This window comes from Aquarana catesbeiana, linkage group LG12 (genome assembly GCF_042186555.1).
Source record: "Aquarana catesbeiana isolate 2022-GZ linkage group LG12, ASM4218655v1, whole genome shotgun sequence".
NCBI lineage: Eukaryota > Metazoa > Chordata > Amphibia > Anura > Ranidae > Aquarana > Aquarana catesbeiana.
Window position 1 is genome coordinate 213,476,502 of NC_133335.1, and position 17,765 is coordinate 213,494,266.

Below are 17,765 nucleotides of genomic sequence, written 5' to 3' on the forward strand. Positions count from 1 at the left end.
AGATATTTTTCTAAATTTTTTTTTTTTTTTTTTACTAGTAATGGCGGTGATCATCGACTTATAGCAGGACTGCGATATTGCGGTGGACAAATCGGACACTAACTGACACTTTGTTTTGGGGGGGGGAACCAGTGACACTAATACAGTGATCAGTAATAAAAAAATATGCACAGTCACTGTACTGTCACTGGCTGGGAAGGGGTTAAACATCAGGGGCAATCAAAGGGTTAAATGTGTTCCTAGCCAGTGCTTTTGTACTGTGGGGGAGGTGCTTTTACTAAGAGAAGTCATAGATCCGTATCCCTGCCGGAACACAGGATCAATACCTTCCCCACTGACAGAGTGGCAATCTGCCTTGTTTACATAGGCAGACTGCCGTTCTGCCTGTGTGCTGAACAATCGTGGGTGCCGGTGGACATGAAGTCTGTGGTACCCTCTGCTGGGTTCATGCTGTGTGTGATCACAGCGGGAGCGGCCCGCAAGCAGTGCGCGTGGGCGCCCCAGATCCGGAAGTGTCATATCACGTACTATGTACGTGATCTGGCGCAGAGCGGCCACCCTGCCGCGGTATATGTATGGTGTGTGGTCTGCAAGTGGTTAAAGTAGAGTTCGACCCAAAAGTGGAGCTTCTGCTTATCTGCTTCCTCCCCTCCTCCGGTGCCACATTTGGCATCTTTCAAGGGGGAGGGGGGAACGGGTATCCTTCCCTACTTCTGGGAGACAGCGCCGTGGCGCTGTCCCTCTGGAATTCGGCCCCCCTCCTCCTTCCTTCGACGCCGGGCGCAGGTTTCCCTTAGTGGAGATGGCGGCAGCAGCACCCGACAGCCGATCCGAAAATCGGCTGGGGTGCCGACATCGTGACCTCCCTGGACAGGTATGGGGGAAGAGGATTTGTGCTAGGAGGGGGGATTTGGGAGGTATGCCGCGTACACACGAGCAGACTTTTCAACCGGACTGGTCCGCCGGACCTTGTCCCGCAGACAATCTGATCGTGTGTGGGCTTCATCGGACCTTCAGCGCACTTTTCCAGTCGAAAATCTGACGGACTTTAGATTTGAAACATGCTTCAAATCTTTACGTCGTAACTCCGCCGGACCCAGTTCCTATTGAGAAATCCGCTCATCTGTATGCTGGTCCGACGGACAAAAACCGACGCTAGGGCAGCTATCAACTTCCTTATTTTAGTCCGGTCGTACGTCATCACGTACAAATCCGTCAGACCTTGGTGTGATCGTGTGTAGGCAAGTCCGTTCGTTCAAAAGTCCGTCGAAAGTCCGTCAGAAAGTCTGTCGGACCAGTCCGGTTGAAAAGTCCGTCCGTGTGTATGCGGCATAACACTGCACATCACCCTGAACACACCATGCCCATCGTGAAACATGGTAGTGGCAGCATCATATTGTGGGGATGTTTTTCTTCAGCAGGGACAGGTAAGCTGGTCAGAGTTGATGGGAAGATGGATGGAGCCAAATACAGGGCAATCTTAGAAGAAGACCTGTTATGCCGCGTACACACGGTCAGACTTTTCGACCGGACTTGTCTGACAGACGCCGACGGACCAAATCCAGCGGACAATCCGATCGTGTGTGGGCTTCACCAGACCTTCAGCTGACTTTTCCAGTAGCAAATCTGATGGACTTTAGATTTGGAACATGCTTCAAATCTTTACGTCGTAACTCCGCCGGACCCAGAAATCCGCTCGTCTGTATGCTAGTCCGACGGACAAAAACCGATGCTAGGGCAGCTATTGGCTACTGGCTATCAACGTCCTTATTTTAGTCCGGTGTATGTCATCACGTACGAATCCGTCGGACTTTGGTGTGATCGTGTGTAGGCAAGTACGGTCGTTAGAAAGTCCGTTGAAAGTCCGCCAAAAGTCAGTCGAAAATCTGTCGAAAGTCTGTCAGACGGTCTGTAGGACTTTTGTAGTTGAAAAGTCCGACCGTGTGTACGCGGCATTAGAGTCTAAAAAGACTTGAGACTGGGGCGGAGGTTCACCTTCCAGCAGGACAATGACCCTAAACATACAGCCAGAGCTACAGTGGAATGGTTTAGATCAAAGCATATTCATGTGTTAGAATGGCCCAGTCAAAGTCCTGACCTAAAACCAATTGAGAATCTGTGGCAAGACTTGAAAATTGCTGTTCACAGACGCTCTCCATCCAATCTGACAGAGCTTGAGCTATTTTGCAAAGAAGAATAGACAAAAATGTCACTCTCTAGATGTGCAAAGCTGGTAGAGACATCACCAAAAGGACTTGCAGCTATAATTGCAGCGAAAGGCGGTTCTACAAAGTATTGCATCAGGGGGGCTGAATACAAATGCACATCACACTTTTCAGATATTTATTTGTAAAAAATGTTGAAAACCATTTATCATTTTCCTTCCACTTCACAATTATGTGCCACTTTGTGTTGGTCTATCACATAAAATCCCAATAAAATTATTTTACATTTGTGATTGTGACATGACAAAATGTGGAAAATTTAAAGGGGTATGAATACTTTTTCAAGGCACTGTATTAAATGTGGGTGTGTCCAAAAGCACATAGCAATATGAAAATAAAATATTTAAAAAAATGCATTTTCTTCATTTCCCTTTCTGTTTAAATAAAATTCTATGACTACTTGCAGCCCAGCTTAAATACAATATTCATAACAATTAAAATAATGATTGAGTTGACATGTTCATTTTGGTATGCCAAAGACTTCATAATGAAGTTGGGAACTACTACATTACTACATGCATATCCCAGACAGAGATTAAGCTGCTTTTATTGTTTTGTACTGATGAAGAATGGCGTGTGCCAGGACGATATTATTTGGAAGATCATCAAAGGGTATTTTGGCATGTTTCTCTGCAATGACATGATGTCCTTCTGTAGATCAAATTTCTAAAAGAAAGCAAATAAAAATATGTATAACAGGCCAAGACAGGAATATAAATAAGAAATAGTGCAATATTTTTCTGTGTTGTATTACAAATGTGTGTATCAGTGTTCAATTGATGCATGCAAGGCAGGACTTGAAGCAAAGCGCTTCTAACCAAAGTGGATGTAAAATATCGCCCCTTAATTGCCTCTACTCCCTGTACTAAGAAACACCAATGGAAGCCTTTGGGTAGGTTCAGCGTAATGCAGAATGCAGAAAACACACAGCGTCCAAGCGCAGCAACAAGAATGTATTGTAACAAAAGTCCAGCTGTACAGTCGGTGGGAAGGCAGCCCAACTGAGAACACTCATGAATTGTAACAGTAATGTGACAGCATACTGGAGATTATAGGTGCCAACAGCATCTGTCTCGAGGAGTGAAATGAGGCCTGGCCAGTCTGTACCCAAATAGGGAGGCTTCTAGGAAGGATAGGTGTCCCTGCACTTTCCTTACTCCTCCGGAACCTTTTGCTGACATTAAGCACTGTCCGGGTGACCTGTCCCTACTCTGACCACTTGCAGAATGTGTGCCAAACCCGGGCGTCAGGGTTTTAAGTGGACTCTGCCTGACCCAAAATGGCCATCACAGTCAGATGGGGTGCCATCATCCAATAGGTCAGTTGCCTCCCTGTGACCACTGAAACCATTGGGGAAGTGAATTCCTCTCGATTTCCTCCCCTAACTACATTGCCGCTGCAGACTAGCACCACCTCTCACCCCTGATTGGCTAACTCACTTTGACTGAGCCAATGGCGCCATTTCTGTGTCTCAGCAAATCAGGAGGTAGAGTCCCGGATGAGTGTGGACATCACTGGACAGAGAGGGGGGCTTAGGTAAGTATTAGAGGGTGCTGGTGCGGCTGCTACACAAGAAGGCTTTTTATCTTAATGCAGGGCATTTTAGCCCGACCGTATACAAATATGCGGCCTCGGCTTGAAGGGATTGTACTGGGGTGATGCCTGCAGTACCTTTTTTAGAGCTGGCGATTGGCTTTCTTGGGATAACAACCGACAGTGTTGCCAACCGTCAGTATTTTTACTGGCAGCCAGTAAAAAACAGGCAAATTTTCTCCTGCCAGTAAATGCCAGTAAAAAAGAAAAGGGTTCCAGTAAAAAATATGGCTGTGACGCTCGGCCCGGAGTCAGCAGAGACCATACAAGTACCTGCTACAGTGTGTTCGGGCAGCTCTGGTGGAGGTGGTGCCTGAGCATGCCCTGTGATGTCATGGTGCAAGGGAGCCAAGCAGAGCGGCCAGAGCCTTGTGTGTGGGTCTGTGGGATGGGAGCAAGGCAGGCCAGGAGTGGGACCATCAGTGCTGTTTGGACTGGAGGGACCACCTGCCTTGGAGAGAGACTGTCACTGTGACTCAGGAGGGGACGTGTCCTGTCGGTAATCTGTACTACTGCACACAGCTGTCAGTATCACTGTGAGAGTCAAAATAATGAAATTTGTACTTAAAGCGGGGTTCCACCCAAATTTTGAACAATATCTGTATGTATTCTCTTCCTTGCCTAGATGCTGACATGCTGTTTAAAAAAAATTTAAATCGCCGTAATTACCTTTTATTTTTCTATTCTTCTTTGCACTTCCTGGTTCTCCTCCCGTGGGAGTAGGTGTGTTTCTAGCCTCTCCCAGACTCCTGGGAGCTAGTCTCAGGCTTCCCAGGATGCCACTGAGCATGTGCGGGAACGAGCGGTGAATGCTGGGAGCACAGCATTCACCACATCCAGGAAATAAATGCTTGTGGGCTTCAAATGCCCACAATGAAGATGGAAACCGCCTGCAGTGAATAATATAAGTTATTCTTTCCGACGAAATCTGACACAGGTGGACATATTACACACAATATGTGAGTATGTAATGCTGAGAAGAAAAGTTTGTGAATGAACTAAAAAAAAAAAAAAAAAAACGATAGATAGGTGGACCCCCGCTTTAAAACTGTAATTTTGTAACTTTTGGAAATGTCGGCAAAACTTGGCTCTGCCAGTAAATTTTGGGTGTTGTGTCAGTAAATTTCAATCTGTTAGGTTGGCAACACTGACAACCGATGCGGCTAAGAAACCGCTCGGCTGTTATCCCAAGCAGCGGGAGGGGACTTCACCCCCTCCCGCTGCCTTCTGCAGCTCGCCTGTTGAAACCATGGGCCAATCACCAAGCACCAAAGCTGTCAGATGAGAGGCAGGTATAATGTATAATGGAGGGGCATGTGATTCAAGTATTTTGTCCCCCCTGGCAGATGATGGGGTGGAGTAGTGAAGGAAGGTGAGCATGAACTGCTGGATGAGGAGGGGATTATTAAATCATACTGTGTTGCTTTTGTATTGGCAAAGTACAGCTTTGTAATTTCCACGTTCCTAAATAAAATCTAAAGAGTTAACATATTCTTTTTAACAATGCTAGAAAAAAAAGAATTGGGTAGAAAATTAAATGCTAAGGGTTTATTCACTGGGGCTAGAAGCATGGAAAATCTATGTTAAGAGATAGAGAATATTTTTCCTTTTACATCATTTTCTATCTTAAGATCTCAAAGGAACTTATTTGGATGTGATTAAAATTTTGCTGATTAGCCCAGCTAGATTTTCAAACCTTTGACAAAACCAGTTTTTTGGCAGTAACACATCTTAAAACGGCAATGGCAACGTCAGGCTGTTTTGTACAGATACTGTATGCAGTTTGGAAAGAGACAAATTTAAAAGGGGATCTCACACCAAGAAATGTACTTGCAGCAGCTTACTAAAAAGGTAAAGCAGCATATTTCTGCAGATTCTGTCAGTATCCAGATTAATGTGAACCTGCCATTCAATGTTTTTCTCCAAAAATGCTAGCTGCCTGACTGTTGTATTATTTTTGTGTCATCAATACACTTATGCCCCGTACACACGATCGGACTTTCCGCCAACAAAACTGTGGATTTTTGTTCGAAGGATGTTGGCTCAAACTTGGCCAAGAATTACGAACGTGGAAACGCGGTATGACGAGCCGAGAAAAAGGAAGTTCAATAGCCAGTGCAGCTCCTTCTGCTTGATTCCGAGCATGCATGAAATTTTGTGCGTCGGACTTGTGTACACACGATCGGAAATTCCGACGACAACGTTTTGTTGGCGGAAAATTTGAGAACCTGCTAGCCAACATTTGTTGGCAGAAAGTCTGACGGAGCATACACATGGTCGGACTTTCAGCCAACAAGCTCACATCCAACATTTGTTGTTGGAAAATCCAATCGTGTGTACGGGGCATTAGAGGCTAATTATCAATTTTTTCATCAATATTGACACAACTTTCAACCAAGATTCACTATTTTTTTCTAACGGAACTTTATGTAAAAAAACAAGTGAATCTTATAATAAAGTTAGATGAATTTTGTGTGAAAACGTTGATAAACAAACCCTTTAGAATTACTGACTTGAAACAAGAAGGCAGATCAGGAGCAACTGTACTGATTTTCGTAAGTCTTTCAGGTCGAATAACTTAGAAATCTGTGAAAACCAGACACAGCCATGGCTTACTGTGCCCAAGTGGAGTGGAGTGCAGAGAAAATGCTTGCTCTTGCCCCCAAAGGTGAGCTGAGACCGCCATTTAACGCAAGGCTGGCATTAAGGTAGCACTACCAACTTAAAACAATTCTTATCTTTACTTCGTCTTCCATGACCTGCAGACTAAATCCCTAGGGCACCCCATGCCTTGAGTCAGACCCAGTATTGGGGTACCAGTCGCTAGGGAAGGAGCCTAAGCACACAAGCTCCTTCAATACCAGGGAACTCCGTCTGCCAAGTCACACCACTTCCTGACTGGCTGGTTGCTTATGTACCCGACACTCGTACTGTAGCAACAGCAATATAGCCTCCTCCAAATAGCTTCACTGCACTTTAGACATTTGTACTGCATCTTCTCTAACTCATCTTGTCCCCTAATAAATCATGTTCTTGTGATACGCCTTTGGCAGCTGGAAGATCGTGATCACTATGTGATCACATGATCACAATATCAACGAAGCTGTTATTAATGAATTTCATTTATAAGAGCTGTGTTTCCTTTTTGAGTGATGCCGTGATTGGCCCACCGCTATCACATGGTACCTGGGCCAATCACAGCACCTTAATACCTTAAATAGGTGAGAAAGTTTTTAGAGTCCTTTGTTCAAGCATGGAGTCCATACCCCAGGAACCCCAACTTTGCTTCCACAAGGGGTGGTTTAAGTTCAAAATAGTGGATCACATCCTTAGCAGCATGTCCTTGGCTGGGGAGATCTGAAACCAAACTTTCAGCTGTCTTACTAACTACAGCACCCCCAAGAGGTGGTTTCCTCCTTTTTTATGTGTTTGCCCCAACAGAGAGTGGTATTTCCCCCAAAAAGCCTGGGAAAACCTGGCCAGCAGAGTTAACCCTTACCTCCCAGGAAGTACCACCTCAGCAGGACAAACACAATTAAACAGTGCAAAATGATTACTCTAAATTTAAAGCACATGCATTAAAGGGGTTGTAAACCCTTGTGTTTTTTCACCTTAATGCATCCTTTGCATTAAGGTGAAAAAACACCTGGCAGTAACCGGCCTCCTCGTTTTACTTACCTGAGCCCTGGAACTTCACCCGGCAGGGAAGCGCTGTCCCTCTGCCCGGGGTTCTCGGCTCTTGATTGGATAGATTGATAGCAGCGCAGCCATTGGCTCCCGCTGCTGGTAATCAAATCCAATGATGCGGGCGCTGGGTGGCAGGGTCATACATTCGGCATACATTCATACATTCGGCAGCTATGGACGTGCCTGCAAGGTAACCCCTCGGGATTGTGCTTTTCCTAGGGGGGTATCTGATGTGGGGAGGGGCCGCGAGAGCCGCCAAGGGACCCCAGAAGACGGTGTTCAGGGCCACTCTGTGCAAAATGAGCTGCACAGTGGAGGTAAGTATGACATGTTTGTTATTTTTCTTTAAATAATCGAAGCTTTACAATCACTTTAACTACAAAATGGTAAAACATTTTCAGTAAACAGAAGACATTTAACATCCACCTGCTTACTTCGATGTAGGCTTTTTCAGACACAAGGACCCCACTGACTATTGGGTGTTCATACTGACTGGAGATTGCACAGTATGTGTTGAAGTCTCTGGCTTGCCTTGCGGGCAGTCTGCCGTCTAGGAGGCTCTCTAGCTCTGCAGGAGGTTTTGTTACGGGAAAGCAAATCTCACTGTCCCCTGACCGGTTCACTTTTATTAACCACCTCCTGCACGCCATATAGACAAATGTAGGCGGAGCGGGGTGGCTCTTGATCGGGGATGATATCATATGACGGCGCCCAGTTTAGCCGCGGTCACTGCAAAGAGCCACGGCTGTGGCTCTTTACCCCTGTGATCAGCTGTGTCCAATCACAGCCAGTCACATGTAAAGGAGGAGATGCCGTTTATATCGACTCTCCTCACCTCACACTGACAGAGTGTGAGGTGAGGAGAGCCGATCAGCGGCATGAAAGGGGTGAAAGTGCCCTGTACTGAGATGGTTAAACTTAACCTGTCTTGTCTTACCAATGACTGCAAAACCACTGCTGCTGATGCTACAGGCTAAACTTTTATTTCTTCCCCTCTCTTAAAAAAAATTATACCTGCCACCATTACCAGCTTCTGCTTCCTCTACTGGCTTATTTCTTTTCTCCTGCACGGTAAAGTTTCTCACTTATTACCGCAGCTGGATCTCAGTTGCCTAATTTGTAATGTTTGCTGCAGGCTGGATCCTGTTTTGAGCTTTAAAGTTTGTGGCCTATTCTGGTGTTCCAGCACTGTAAAGGTACGTGCAACACAATATTTTCACAACTGAATATTAGCTGCCAAATTTCTAATGTTTGCTGAAGGGTAAATCCGACATTGTACATAGAGCTTTGTTGCTTATTCCAGTGCTCAAGCACTGAAAACATTTTGTGGCTATTGTCTTTCAGATAATACTCTCTAATATTTATTTCACAATAAAACCTTCCTTGTCTCTTCCTCCTATATTATGACCTAGCAAAGCTGCTTACATACTATCTACTGAACAATATTTGTGGCTTTTGTCTTTCAGATTATATACCTTAATTTTTATTACAAGATAAAACCTGCCTTGTATCTCCCTTTAAATTTGCAGCCTAACCAAGCTGCTAACACGCTTTCCAGCCACTGTACAAAATTTGTGGGCACTGCCTCTCAAATAATGCATTCTAATTTACATTTCAAGATTAAACTTGCCTCATCCCTCCATCTTACATTGCGGCCTTACTAAACTGCTTACATATTGTCCAGCCATTGTACAATATTTGTGGTTATTGTGTCTAAAAAAATGTTCTCTAAAGTTTATTTTTAAGATAAATTCTGCCTCGTCTCTTCCTCTTATATTGTAGCCTAAAGCCAACTGCTGGGTTGAACGAAAAAAAAAAATGACAGCTTCGTTTGGAGCCGCTGTACTCACTATGCGAAGATAGTACAGCTATCTCCCTCACTGGGCTGTTGTGTTCTGACAGGGATACGGCCTCCCCACCAGAACACTCTGATCAGTGCTCTCTCCCATTGGCTAAGACACTCATCGGGAGTCGGTCGGCTGCTGGTTTGTCCCCGATGACGTCTGGTATGACGAAACATGTTGGGTGGAGCCTGGATACGTGACGTCGTTGCATGCGTTGAACTGCGGACATCTTGCTGGTTGGAAACCACTGGAGTATTTTGTGTGAAATGCTCATTTTTTACTGCCAATGTGTGTGTATAACTGATACGTTTTTAATAAACACAAAGTGCTTTTGACAACTTACACTATGAAGTGGTCTCTGTTCTTGTTCTGGCACATTTAAAACTGAGGAGAGATGCTCTCAGAGGGGACAATAGAATTGGATTTGTGCTTGTGCAGTCCATGGTGAATTTGATCAAAAGCTGATGGGTGTTTGAGCGCTACAGACCACCCATACAGAGGCATTGCTAGGGGGGTGTGGGGTGACACCCGCTAGAGGAGTGACACCCTCCCGACGGTGAGGAAAGCCCTGGTATTTTTTTTTTTTTCAGCTGACCCGTTCACCCCACAGCCCGCTGGGCTGGAACAACACACCTCCAGCGCCGCGGCTGCGCCTGGTGTGTCACTGTGTGAGTGTGTCATCCTTCTTCTTCCTCTCTACCCTACTGAGCCAGCGAGCCTCACACTCACACTGCACTGCAGACATGATGATGACATCACTACACACACTACAATATCTCCGCCCAGATTCGGAACAGGTGCGGGGGGGGTCCTGGTGTCCACCGCTGGCCCGAGTCCAGGGTGAGGTGTGTGTGTGTGGGGGTGACCTAATGACCCCACTGCACCTATTATCTAGTGGTCCACTCCCGAGGGTAAGAGGCCTGGTTTGCTGTGGAGTGCTCCCCAGGAGTTGTAGACTTTTTCTGTTACTGGATTTTATATGAGCTGGATTTTTCTTTTTTTTTTGGTTTTCCAGCATGCTCGTCCGACAAGAGCCGGCCGGACACACTGACATACACACGGCCAAATGTCGGACTTTTTTTTTTTTTAAACTGCCCAATGTCTCCCGACATTTGGCCGGTGTGTACCAGGCTTAAAGCTGGACATACACTGATTGAAATTCGGCTTGGTTTTGTTCCAGCAGCAGACAGGAAGTTCCAGTACCTCTGCCACAACACAGCGCTGTATGCTGTATGTAGCTAATGTTACATACAGTTTAGGTCTTATGCACACTGGACGTTTTTTTTGTGCTGCTCCTAGGGGTGTTTGGCTTTTTTTTTTTCCTACCTCCAAACACCCCTGCATGTTAGCCTATGTGTCCATGTATACATAAGCATTTAGAGGAGTTTACAGGCAGAAAAACCCCAACAGCCAGTGCTACCAAGAGCAGCAGAATTTTGGCAGAACAAATGCTAAAATGCATGTAAACTCGCCTAAGTGCTAGGTGCATTTAGCGCTTCAGCATAAAATTATTTAATTGGCCAGAATATATTCTGCCCAATAAAAAGGAATTAATGCACAAGTGCTTAACGCACCAAACGTGTTACACAAGTTTACAAGCGTTTTTTCTGCCAAAACTCTGTTGTCAGGAGGAAAATATTCTACAAGAGTTAGCAAAGCATCCAGTGTGCATGGAGCCTAATACAGCGCTGAAAGTGACCGCAAATAGTTTGGCCCAAATTAAAGTAGAACTATAGACAAGCCTTTTTTTCATTTTGGATAGAGCAAGGGAGGGTTATAATCTTTGTCAGATTTTTTTTCGCCATCTGTGTCCCATAGCCAAACAGGTACTGAAAGGAAATCCCTGAAAAACAAGGGAATCCCTTGGGGACCCCCAGGTCACCAGAACTAGTGTGCCCATTGGAATACTTCCACTCTAATAATTAATGCGCTTCTTCTTGAGCTACTCCTTTGTTGCCTTGGCCGTATGTTTTGGGTCATTGTCATGCTGCAATACCCATCCACGACCCATTTTCAACGCCGTGGCTGAGGGAAGGAGGTCTCATCCAAGATATGACAGTACTTGGCCTCGTCCATCGTCCCTTTGATACGGTGAAATTGTCCTGTCCCCTTAGCAGTAAAACAAAACCAAAGCATAATTTTTCCACCTCCATGTTTGACAGTGGGGATGGTGTTCTTGGGGTCACAGGCAGCATTCCTCCTACTCCAATTAGGTTGAGTTGATACCAAAGAGCTTGATTTTGGTCTCATCTGACCGCAACACTTTCACCCAGTTCTCCTCTAAATCATTCAGATGTTCATTAGCAAACTTCAGACAGGCCTGTACATGTGCTTTCTTGAGCAGGGGGACCTTGCGGGTGCTGCAGGATTTCAGTCCTTCACGTTGTAGTGTGTTACCAATTGTTTTCTTGGTGACTATGGTCCCAGCTGCCTTGAGATCATTGACAAGATTCTCACATGGAGCCCCAGACCGAAGGAGATTGGCAGTTATTTCGTGTTTCTTCCTTTTGCAACTGTTGTCACCCTTTCACCAAACTGCCTGGTGATGGTGTTGTAGCCCATTCCAGCCTAGTGTAGGTCTACAATCTTGTCCCTGACATCCTTTGGCCTTGGTGGAGAGATTGGAATCTGATTGATTGATTGCTTCTGTGGACAGGTGTATTTTATACAGGTAACAAGCTGAGATTAGGAGCACTCCTTTTAAGAGAGCGTATTTAATCTCAGCTCATTACCTGTATAGAAGACATGTGGGAGCCAGAAATCTTGCTGGTTGAAAGGGGATCAAATACCGTATTTATCGGCGTATAACACGCACCCCAAGTTTAGGAGGGAAGTTTAAGGAAAAAACTTGCATTTTAAATGCCCATCAATGCAGCCTTATCAGTGTCCATCTGCAGCCTTGCCCATCATTGCAGAATGATCAGTGTCCATCTGCAGCCTTGCCCAGTGTCCATCTGCAGCCTTGCCCAGTGTCCATCTGCAGCCTTCCCCAGTGTCCATCTGCAGCCTTGCCCGAAATTGCAGCATGATCTTTTAAATTATTGTGCCGCCGAGATAGACAGAGCCGGATGTCCTGTGTATTCGGCTCCTCTCGGCTCGTCTTGCAGTCCCGCCCAGTCCCGCCCCTTGGCCCGCCTCCTAAGATGGTCACAACACCGGTCCAATGGCAGGACGTAAATGCTAGGAGGCGGGACACAGTACACAGTACACTCGGCTCTGTCTATTTCAGCAGCGCTGGTTCCCTCCTTACCCTCCGAGGCAGCAGTTCGGTGTATAACACGCACCCATGATTTTCCCCTGATTTTAAGGGGAAAAAAGTGCGTGTTATATGCCGATAAATACGGTACTTTTATTTTACTCATTAAAATGCAAATCAATTTTAAACTTTTTTGAAATGCGTTTTTCTGGATATTTTTGTTGTTATTCTGTCTCTCACTGTTAAAATAAACCTACCATTAAAATTATAAACTGGTCATTTCTTTTTCAGTGGGCAAACGTTCAAAATCAGCAGGGGATCAAGTACTTTTTTTCCCTCACTGTATACTTTAACTATTTAAAGTGAAAGTAAACATGGAGTAAGGCTTTAGGCTGGGTTCACAGTAGAACACTCAGCGGCTCACAGTAGGAGTCCGGTGCGTCTCCATTCACCGTTTCAGGTCCGATTTCAACTCGAATTTTGGGCTGAATTTGGAACTGAAATGGACCAAAAGACGCACAGGGCAATGCTGCGAAGATGTGTGAACTGGCTCCATATAGAGCCGGTCACAATCTCCTGCTATATGAATTGGATGCGGGGAAGCCAGCATCCAATTCGCAATAGTGTGAACACAGCCTTAATGTCCAAAAGAACAAACAACTCCCCTGGGCTTCAACACTTTTTAGTTGTGGCCATGAAAATCTGCTTCTTCTTTCTCGTCATATATGATGGTTACCTGGACAGAAGCAGATATTGTACTGGCCAAAAGAGGATCAGTGGGAGGAAAGGGGGGTGGAGGAATGGTGCGGACACAGCATTTTGGGGGATTATATATGTCACTGCTGCGGGTGCTAGCTCTAATTAAAAATAAATCTTTCTTATCACTGCCCAAGTAAAAAAAAAAAAGTTATTAATTTCTCCTTCAACCTAGTGCATGACGAATACCACCGAATACCACCTTAGTGAAAATAAATTAGCCAGAGTTGCAAAAAAAAAAAGATTGCTTCTTTTTTCCAAACTTTACTTTGGATAACATTAAGAATGTATTCTGTGTATTGCAGTAATGCACAATTGGCTGTTGGGTGTGTTGATGAGCCATTCATTTTAAATGGGACCTCAATGCACACATGCATTGTAGCTCACCAAATGTCAAAGATGGGAATTATGTACATTGATGTGCATATTGTAACGCAATGCAACGCAGTACACAAGTGAAAAAAGAAGCTAAAAGAGCTCTGATATTAAAGTAAATTAATACGTTTAGTAAAAGGAGATGACTGGGTGCCTTTTCGAGTATATTTTAAATTTAATGACACTTTAGTCAAAAATCTATCTTCCTCTTCATTTTACAAATTTTCCTCCTTACCCTTATGCCTCGTACACACGATCGGACTTTCCGACGGGAAATGTTCGATGTCAGGCTGTTGGCGGAAAATTCTCCAACAAATGTTGGCTAGCATGTCTTCAAATTTTCCGCCAACAAATGTGTGTTGTTGGATTTTCCGATCGTGTCCAAAGTACAAACACGCATGCTCGGAAGCAAAAGCAGTCGGTCTTGTAAACTAGCGTTTGTAATGGAGAATTAATATTCGAGACGTGGCAAATTATGAAATCTCGAAATGCAGCGCACAATTCTCTTCTTCTTTAATGGGATAATAATGAAGCTGCTTTGCTGGTGATACTGATGGAGTTATTGCAAACTAATTTTCAAAGGCTTTTTTTTTTCTAGTGATATCAAGAATAATATTATTATGCTTTTTTTTTTTTTATTTGGGCAAGTTACCACAACACCATTATCCCGTGGTTTTTAAGATCAAAGATACAACTATGTTGGTGTCCCTTGTTAATTTTACATTGTATTTTTTAAAATGTAACTGCCTACTCCCAAACTGTCATTTGAAGTAAAACACATAGCGAAGTATTATTCTACACAATTTTTTTTATTGTGCATTAAGAAAAGAAAATAAATAAAAATAGACATGCTATCTGCCAATAGAACTTAACCAAAAAAAGTGCATTCTATGCATCCAAAAATATAGAAAATATACCAAATCAAATCATTATTCAACCAAAAAAATAATGTCAAAGCAATAACTCCAAGGCCAATAATAAATAACACGTTATCTCCTCTGATTCCGCAACATGTCTGGTTGACGAACGGCCATTCAGAAACGAAATGAAAAGCATGAAATGAAAAGTGCGAACCGAAAAGTGCTAAATGAAAAACGTGAAAAGAAAAGCGCGAATCAACACTTACCAAACTTCTACTAACACTAAATTAGCAGAAGGAGTCCAAAGGGTGGCGCTAAAGAGCTGAAAAAACATGTAGTACGTCTAGTACGTCACTACATTTGTAATTGTTGGCGAACATTTGTGTGACCGTGTGTATGCAAGACAAGTTTGAGCCAACGCCCTTCGGACAAAATTCCAATTGTTGACCAACAATCCAATCGTGTGTACGAGGTATTACTGTTGCTCACGCTCTCTAACCACTTTACACAGCTTGCCTCACCACTCTGGGGGATGGTTCATCAGTGGGGATGTTGAGTAGCAATTTCTGTCAAAGTTATTTCCTATTCTGCAGGATAATAAAATACGTGCATAAGCCACACTCTCTAGATTAAAAAAAGCCAGAAGAGTTTTTACACGTGTGTACCCATACGCTCAAATATATGCAAATACGCACATGTGCTACATAGCCCAGCCTCAGGTTTTTTATGCCAGGAATATCCGATGCTCATGCATCAGTACTGTGTGCAACTACCCTTACTTATCTTTCTTCCTTGTATGGTTGCCCATTTTATGCTCATATACTAAATTGCCTGCCAATGTCCATAGTCAACCTAAACCTCTTATTTATTTTACTTTACACTTTATGTACAGTGAGGGAAAAAGGTATTTGATACCCTGCTGATTTTGTACATTAGCCCACTGACAAAGAAATGATCAGTCTATAATTTTAATGGTAGGTTTATTTTAACAGTGAGAGACAGAATAACAATAAACAAATCCAGAAAAATGCATGTCAAAAAAGTTATAAATTGATTTGCATTTTAATGAGTGAAATAAGTATTTGATCCCCTATCAATCAGCAAGATTTCTGGCTCCCAGGTGTCTTCTATACAGGTAATGAGCTGAGATTAGGAGCACTCTCTTAAAGGGAGTGCTCCTAATCTCAGCTTGTTACCTGTATAAAAGACACCTGTCCATAGAAGCAATCAATCAGATTCCAATCTCTCCGCCATAAAAAATGTAAAACCTCTGGTGTGTGAACACACTCCAAAAATTCCACCCGATGCAAAACAAAGTGCACACATAAATGTGAGACACAAAATGTGCACAGGGTATACACATAGTCCTCCAAAGGAGAAGGACCTTGACACTGATCCCCCGGGGTGTTAGGCTCCAGACGGGGACTGAGGTACTTCATTTGGTCCATCTGGCCAAAACCAGATGGATCCCATTCTTTGGAAGGTCTGCTGAGACAGACCGACCCAAGAACTAGGTGGGGCTCCCCTGAAGGGAGACCCCATGAGAGAGGGCAAATTAAGCCAGAAGGCCATGTCCACCCCCTCCCAAGACGTTCAGGGCAGGCCCGAGGACCTACCAGTCAAATGGGAAGACAAACGTGTACATCAAAATAAAGACAAAAGTGACACAACAAACAAGCAAATAAATAAATAAATACAGTGGGGGAAGGAAGTGAAGAGAGGGCGTGAAAGGTGCCGTTGTGCATTACAATGGCCGGCTCTTCGGCCAGGAATAAAAAATTCCTCTGGTCCTAGCCAAAAGGCTCGGCCTAAGAGGCAGGTGTAAAAAAAAGTGTGATAGTGCAGTGACTTTGGTGCTATAACTCAAAGCGACCCTCACTCACAGTGAGATTAAGGCACCCCTGGACTGCCACTCCAGGGGCACATACACCACAGGCTTTTTTTCAAAACCCGGCCTTCAGCCAGACCAGTGCAATCCCCATCCCTGCCAGATAGTGAGCCCTTCCGGTTTTCTCAGGGAAAACCTATTCCCGGCCTCCAAGTTCGTTAGGCCACTCCGGTTTTGGTTCCTGCCGATACTAACCTTCCAGTCTCACATCATATCAGTGGATTTGCATGACCACACGCCGACCCATGCTCAAAATCGGGATGACAGCACAGCGCCTCCACCGGACACTGACAGGAACAGGAATACACTTGATCTTAGCCAGAAGGCTGAGATGACCCGGCCTTCAGCCAGACCCAGTGCCTCTCCATCCTCACCAGGGGTACCATGCCGGCCTCCAAGGTCATTAGGACGCTCCGGGTTCTGTTCGCAACAATACTAACCTTCTAAGTACCATTACACCAGAGGATTTGCATAGCCGCCACCCCTACCTCCACCATAGTCGGGGCACTAGCACAGGACCTCCTCTTGGCAACCGATAAGAACAGATACTACACTTGATCTTAGCCAAAAGGCCGGGAAGCGAATCTCTCCGCCATAGCCAAGGCCAAAGATCCATCCAAGGATGTCAGGGACAAGATTGTAGACCTACACAAGGCTGGAATGGGCTACAACACCATCGCCTAGCAGCTTGGTGAGAGGTGACAACAGTTGGTGCGATTATTCACAAATGGAAGAAACACAAAATAACTGTCAATCTCCCTCGGTCTGGGGCTCCATGCAAGATCTCATCTTGTGGAGTTTCAATGATCATGAGAATGGTGGGGAATCAGCCCAGAACTACACGGGAGAATCTTGTCAATCTCAAGGCAGCTGGGACCATGGTCACCAAGAAAACAATTGGTAACACACTACGCCATGAAGGACTGAAATCCTACAGCGTCCGCACGGTCTCCCTGCTCAAGAAAGCACATGTACAGGCCCGTCTGAAGATTACTAATGAACAGGAGGAGAGGAATGGGACAAAATCCCTTCTGACATGTGTGCAAACCTGGTGGCCAACTTCAAGAAACGTCTGACCTCTGTGATTGCCAACAAGGATTTTGCCACCAAGTACTGAGTCATGTTTTGCGAAGGGGTCAAATACTTATGTAGCCAGGACCTGGCTATTATGCCTGCAATCCAGAGACATTTTTCTGTGTTATTAATATGGGGTTGGCTAACTCTAGTGTTTGCTGGACTCTATGTGTCATTTCCTTTTTTTCCTGTGATAGGATTCAGAGCAAAGCATCATGGGATGTGTAGTTCAGAATGCTGAAGTTTCAATGCCAGCAGGACTGATCT

At 44.6% G+C, this 17,765-nt stretch overlaps 1 pseudogene; it reads right to left on the reverse strand.

Moving 5' to 3' along the window:
* Positions 1-16,884: 16,884 nt before the first annotated feature.
* LOC141114658 (U2 spliceosomal RNA) lies at positions 16,885-17,008 on the reverse strand (annotated as a pseudogene).
* Between the last annotated feature and the right edge of the window lie 757 nt (positions 17,009-17,765).